We start from the raw sequence: 6,802 nt of genomic DNA, 5'->3' as shown, positions 1-6,802 counted from the left end.
ACATAGAGAGACCATGTCTTGAGAAAACAAATGAACACAAAATAATAATAAAGAAGTAGAGACCTGTCAGAATATAGGCAGGCAGAAAGTATGGAAAGGCAACTGTGCTATCACTGGGAGGAAGAGGGATGGAAGATCTACCAGGAGGTAATGAACGAAGCCTCCAGAAGTGATCAAAGTATAACCAAGACCACTCTGCCCAAAAATCAGTGTGCACATTGTAAAAAAGACATTGGAAAAATGATGTCCAAACCAGCAGGTTGCACTGCTCAAGGTGAAAGTCCTCCAGATGATGACCCTGATGACCCGCCTCATGACTTCCTTGAAGTGGCTCACACCATCCAAACGTTCTTCACATTGTGTGAAGGCCTGTCTGTATTTTCAGCTGCTAGTTCTGTATGCGGAGAGCTAAGTGCAGGATTCTGATATTATCATTTCTATGGCCCATCACCGGATTGTCTACAGCGTACAGGCTCGTTCTTCCTCACCAGCCTAAGGACAACCTGGAGCAGTAACAGAGGTTGTCTGGATACTGATTAGTTGTCATAAAAAGCTGACAGCCAATAGCTTGGGCAGGGAGTAGAGGGCGGAACTTGTGGGAAGGGAGAGTTCATCAGGGAGAGGAAAGCAGAAGTGAGAGACTTGAGAGTAGACATGTAGGGAAACAGACGGACCGGAGCAGACTAATGCAGAGAGCTGGCCATGTGGCAGGATGTAGGCAAGGAAGATAGTCGGGTTAAGTTAGATGAGGGAGACTGGCCAAGTAGAAGGCCAAAGCTTTAAATCCCATCAGCAGCCTCTGTGTCATTATTTATACCACTGGGTCCTAGAAAGTCCCACTAGATCCAAGGGTTTTGACCAGGCCTCTCCAACATCCCCTGGGCTACAGCCCAATGAGATACCGTACACGGATGGGAGTGTCTTTGTAAAGGGTGAGATACGGGATGCTAGCATAGCCCTGGGAAACCAATGTCAGGTCATTTGGGCTCAGGCATTGGATCATGGGGTGTCCACCCAGGGGGCTTTGACCTAGGCTCTCCACTATGGACAAGGAAAGACAGTAAACATTGTGGGGGAGCTGTTTGCTGATTCTCTGAAGCAGAGGGGGGAAACAGAAGAGAAAACTCTGCCTGCTAGGCAGAGTTAAGGCAGGTCAGTGTTTGCTGGCAGATTTCCCAGCCTGCTGGGGCATGGAAGGGTAAGAGGAGGTACACTTGAGGTTTAAGGCGAGGGTCTGGAGATTCTATTGACCTTGGTGGAAGGAATAGAGAGGCTTTCGGATGGGAACAAATGTCTTATGTGTATATTGCAGCAAATTGTTTCTGTTAGCTGTGGCTCTGCTTCTCATGGTACTCAAGTATAAAAAGGCTACAAGAAATACACTCTGGGCTGGCGTGGTAATGGTCTGCAGCCCTCCCATGATCTGTCTCTTGCATTGTGGAGAGCTCTTGGTGCCGCTTCAAGGACATTGACAAGAATATTTACACTGGGCTAGGACAAGGGAGTAGGCTCAGGCAAGATTTTTGACATTGGGCTAGGACAAAGGAGTAGGCTCAAGATGAATACAGCGTAGGGATGTGTTCTTAGTATCTTGATTATCTCTGAATTGTGGGACTTTTGTTGGACCGTATCCTATGGTTCTTACCACACTCATTGCTATTAAGGTTGCTGGGATCATTCCCTGGATTCAAGTGGGTAAAAGACATTCCTGACCATCACTCGTTCAGAGGACCCTTTACAGGTTAAATTCACCTGGTAGGACTGCAGAGGCGCACCCAGGTCCACAAGTTCCAGATAAAACATAAAATTTCCCAAGTACTATCAAACCTGGTTCTCCTTTCTACCATGCCCCCCACCCCCCGCATTGACTACTGTTCTGGCTAGTTTTGCGTTGACACAGGCCAAAGTTATCCGAGAGGAGGGAACCTCAATCAAGAAAATGCCTCCATGGAATGGAGAGATGGCTCAGCGATTAAGAGCAACTGACTGCTCTTCTGAAGGTCCTGAGTTCAATTCCCAGCAACCACATGGTGGCTCACAACCATCTGTAACAAGATCTGGTGCCCTCTTGGAGTGTCTGAAGACTGTAGTGTACTTACATATAATAAATAAATAAATAAATAAATAAATCTTAAAAAAAAAAAAAAGAAAAAAGAAAAAAGAAAATGCCTCCATAAGATCAAGCTTTAGGCAAGGCCTGCAGGACATTTTTCTAACTAGTGACTGATGGGGGGAGGGCCCAGGCTGGTGCCATCTGGGGCTTGTGGTCCTGGGTTCTGTAAGAAAGCAGGTTGAACAAGCCAGTAAGCAGCTCCCCTTCGTGGCCTCTGCATCAGCTCCTGCCTCCAGGTGTTTGCTCTGAGTTTCCGTGTAGATTGCCGTCTGTAAGCAGGTGAAGGCAGGTGAGAGATAAGGCTAGGGCCTGTGATTGGGCAGTGGAAAAAGAAGTCAGGGCTGAAATGAGTAGAGAGACAGAGACAGAGGGGAGACGGAGAGAAGGAGACAAGATGGAACCTATAGGCAAGGAAGAGGAGCCAGAACCACATGGTCCTGGGAGCCTTAAGTATGGGGGATTTCTTAGATAGATGATTAAATAATACGTAGGATGCGTTTGCCCCATCTAGGTGTGTACCTTGTGCTTATATCAGTTGAGTTTTGAGTTCACTGTGCGGGCATTTTGTGGCTTGAGAGTTTACTAATATAAATCTGACTGATAAATTACAAGCCTCAAGAGTTTCGATTTTTACCGGGTTACAGGGGATTTGTGACAACATGATGGCTGGGACAGATGGCTGGGAATGTAAGCAGAATCCGCAGCAAGAAAACCATGTGAGACAGGCAGTCGCTGCATGGGGCTAGCCATAGAGGCGGAGAGATCGCCAGGGCCAGAGAGTAGCTGGCACTAGCGTAGGAGGGTACCTTTTTAAATATTTCCCCCTCCCGCAACATTTCTGTCCTGACTCCCTTCGGTGATAAATAGTGATCTGTAAGTGTAAACCTTTCCTCCCCAACTTGATTTTTGGTCACGGCGTTTCACTGTGGCCCTAGAAACCCTAACGAAGATAGGTATCTCTCAAGCCTATCAGTTAGAGAGTCTTACAACTGGGGTGGGCTTCTAGTGACAAAGCACTAGATGATAACTCCACACTCCTTATGTTATAGCACATCTTAGTGATGTGCTAAAATACAAAGCTGCACCCAGAAATGCCTACACACCCCCAAGGGACAAATAAATTGTCCCCACACAGGGGGGCGTCCTCAGTGGGACAGGCCACATTCCTTTACCTGAAGGATGGCTTTTCACTTTTAAACAATACAGTTATAATTACATTCCCACTAACCTATCTCATAATATCCATTGTTATTTAAGCAGACTGACTATAATATTTCCTATAGTCCAGGAAGAAAAAGCCCAAGAAGACACAAGTGTCGGAGGCAGAGTAACATAGCTCTCTCCTCAAAACCTGGGGCTGTGGCCATCCCATTCTCTGCAGTGGCTGTGTGCACTGGCGATCAGCTTTCCTGGACGGCCTGTAACACAGCCAAAGGTTCACACTATCCCTCCGTGGCTATTGCCTTATTAAATTAAAAGCAAGGAGACCTGACAGGCTAGCCTATATAACAGGGCTGCTATCGATTACTTACCATTACTGCATCATCGAGGACACCAGTTTCGGGAAATGTGCTGTTTTAATCTCTCTGACAGTAGCAACTCAATTAATGAAAAAAAAAAAAAAAAAAAACTTGCAAAAAAGTTTCCTCAAGGTGGGGCTGAGATCTGATTGGATGGCTCACTTTTGGGTTACCAAATTTTACCTGGGGTGTGTGTGCGTGCTTATTTTTCCTGTCTTTTTGTTTTATGCATTCTGATGCTCATTTGTGGATGTGTCGACCCCTTTGTATCCCTATCCCCATCACCAATCAGAAAAAAAAATACAAATGAAAAACTATAGTTACAAAGGGCCCTGACATTAAATTCTCCAAACTATGAGTTGATAATTCAGCTCATTCTCCTAGAGCCAGTGGGGAATGTGATGGACTACTGAACTGTAGTTATGCCATCTTGTAAACATCTTTCTTAAGAATATTTTGCTCCAGCTGGAGAGATGACTCAGCAGTTAAGAGCTCTGGCTGTTCTTCTAGAGGTCCTGAGTTCAAATCCCAGCAACTACATGGTGGCTCACAACCATCTATAAAGAGATCTGATGCCCTCTTCTGGCATTCAGGTGTATGTGCAGATAGAACACTCATACATAAAATAAATAAATCATTTTTTAAAAATGGGCTGGAGAGATAGCTCAGCGGTTAAGAGAACTGGCTGCTCTTCTAGAGGTCCTGAGTTCAATTCCCAGCAAGCACATGGTGGCTCACAACCATCTGTAATGGGATCTGATGCCCTCTTCTGGTGTGTCTGAAGACAGTTACAGTGCACTCATATACACAAAATAAATAAATTAAGAAAAGAAAAAAGAATATTTCACTCAGCTGAATGGTAGTGGCGCACATCTTTAATCCCAGTACTCAGGAGGCAGAGGCAGGAAAATCTTGGAGTTGGAGGCCAGCCTGGTCTACAGAGTGAGTTTCAGGACAAGCAGCGCTATGAGAGCGACCCTGTCTGGATTAAAAAACAAAACAAAACAACTTTTCTCTGTCAAATATTAGGCCTGTGACTTGGGGAAGGCCATTTTCCCCCTTTCTTCTGTTTCCTTATCTAATACAAGAAGCACGAGTCCTCAGTGTCTGTAAAATATATATTCATATGAAATATTTGAAAAAGAAGGGAAGGAGGGAAAATGAGATAACACATAGTTTTCTGCCCAAAGATTTTAGTGATTTCATTGACACTTTAGTCCTGTCTAACATCTTTGCAGTTTCTAAAACTTTCTGATTGTGATGAGGTAGGAAAGACAGTATAGAAGCCAGAGCTACATGCCTGTGTGGCTTCATTTATTATTTAGGATCTATATTTCCTTATATGGATGACTGCAGATTCTTAGAATCTCCTCTTCAATTGTTTTGTAATACTACCCAAAGAAAGTGCACAGTGCATAATGAAGATTGTATAGGGATATTCATTGCAATGATTCATTGAGGAAGCAACTGAATAAACTATTATACCTCTCTAACTGAGCTATCGTGCAAGACCCCTTCTCAAGGAAAAAAGAAGGACAAAAAAAATCAATCCCCAATTAGAAGTCTCTATATATTTATGAAAGACAGCAAATTATGTAAGGAGGGCTGCATCATGCTATAAACCCCGTTCACAGTGTCTTTGCAAGGTCACGCTTTTTTTCCTTCATTTTTTTTTTAATTTTTATGTGAACGAGGGCTTTTGCATGGAGCCTGGGACACCAGAAGAAGGTGACAGATCTCCTGGAACCAGAGTTACCAAGAGTTCTGGGCCACTTTGTGGGTGCCTGGGGAGGGATCAGCAGTCCTCTGCTTAAACAGAGAACCATCTCTCTATCGATTCTATTTTCCTTAAAAAATAATTAAAAATATTATTAGCTAGGCATGGTGGAACACTCTTAATCCCAGCACTTGGGAAGCAGAGGTACATGGATCTCAGAGTTCAAGGCCAACCTGGTCTATAGAAGGAGTTCCTGGACAGCCAGGAATACACAGAGAAATCTTGTCATAAACCCTCCTCCCCCATCAAAAATTATATTTTTCTTGTGGATATTCATTGTGCATGGTACTGTTATATAAGCATTTCTTCCTTTCACTTTTCACTTTTATTTAGTAAATATTGGGTGCCTACTATGTGCAAAATACTAGTGGAGGGGGCCAAGACCGTTGGGCCATAAGAACAATAGAATGACAGATTTCACGAATTTATATTCAGGTAGGGAGATAGCTATTGCTGAAAGTAACAGAAGAGACTACTTAGGAAAAATACAGAGGAATTCCAGTCCCCAGGCAGAGCATGGTATTCAGGGAGAGGGCCATTTAAAATGATTTCATGTCTATGCATGTGTGAGTACACGTGTGTTATGTGGGGGCCAGAGGACAACACTGAGGTGGTTCTGAAGGCACCATCCCTTGTTCTGTTTGGAGAAAGGGTCGCTCATTAACCTGGGACTTGCCAAGGAAGTTAGACAGCTAGCCAGCGAGTCCTAGGGATCCGCCTGTCCCTGTCTCCCCAGTGATGGGGTTACAAGCCTGCGACAGCACAGCTGGCTTTATAAGGACATTTTCACACAAATTTCACACAAATTCCCCCTATCCCTGAACAGTTCTCCAGTGCTTGGCGAATCCTGGCTGTGTACCATTGTTTTTTCGAGCCGGGGATCTTTTGGTTTGAGACATAAGAGGGAGGATCTGAGATGTGAGCGTGGCCCACACAAATGATCATTGTACTTTCTGCTATTTTCTTTTAGTTTACTATCATGCATATACAATATCTTTTAACAACTAAGATCAAAAGACAGAAAAACGTCTCAGGTGGCAGGCAGGTGGATCTCTGTGTGTTCGAGGCCAGCCTGGTCTATAGAGTGAGTTCCAGGGCAGCCAGGGATACACTGAGAAGCCCTGTCTTCAAAAACAAAAACAAAACCCCCGAACAAACCAAATCTCAAATCAACCAAACAACTTTTCCCAACTCCAACCGACAAACCCACATTTCCTATCAATTCCTTCATTCCACAAACATCTAACCTTTCTCCAGGAGCGACAACTTGCGATGGCCTTTTGCTTTAAGGGCACGATGAGGACCTTACAGTGAAAAACAACTCTAGAAAAAAGATATTTTACATGAAGGTAAACTGGAGGATTTATCTTGACTCTCTTTTTCGAATAAACA

This window comes from Mus pahari, chromosome 16 (genome assembly GCF_900095145.1).
Source record: "Mus pahari chromosome 16, PAHARI_EIJ_v1.1, whole genome shotgun sequence".
In the NCBI taxonomy this organism is placed as follows: Eukaryota; Metazoa; Chordata; class Mammalia; order Rodentia; family Muridae; genus Mus; species Mus pahari.
Note: the sequence above shows the minus strand (reverse complement) of the source record.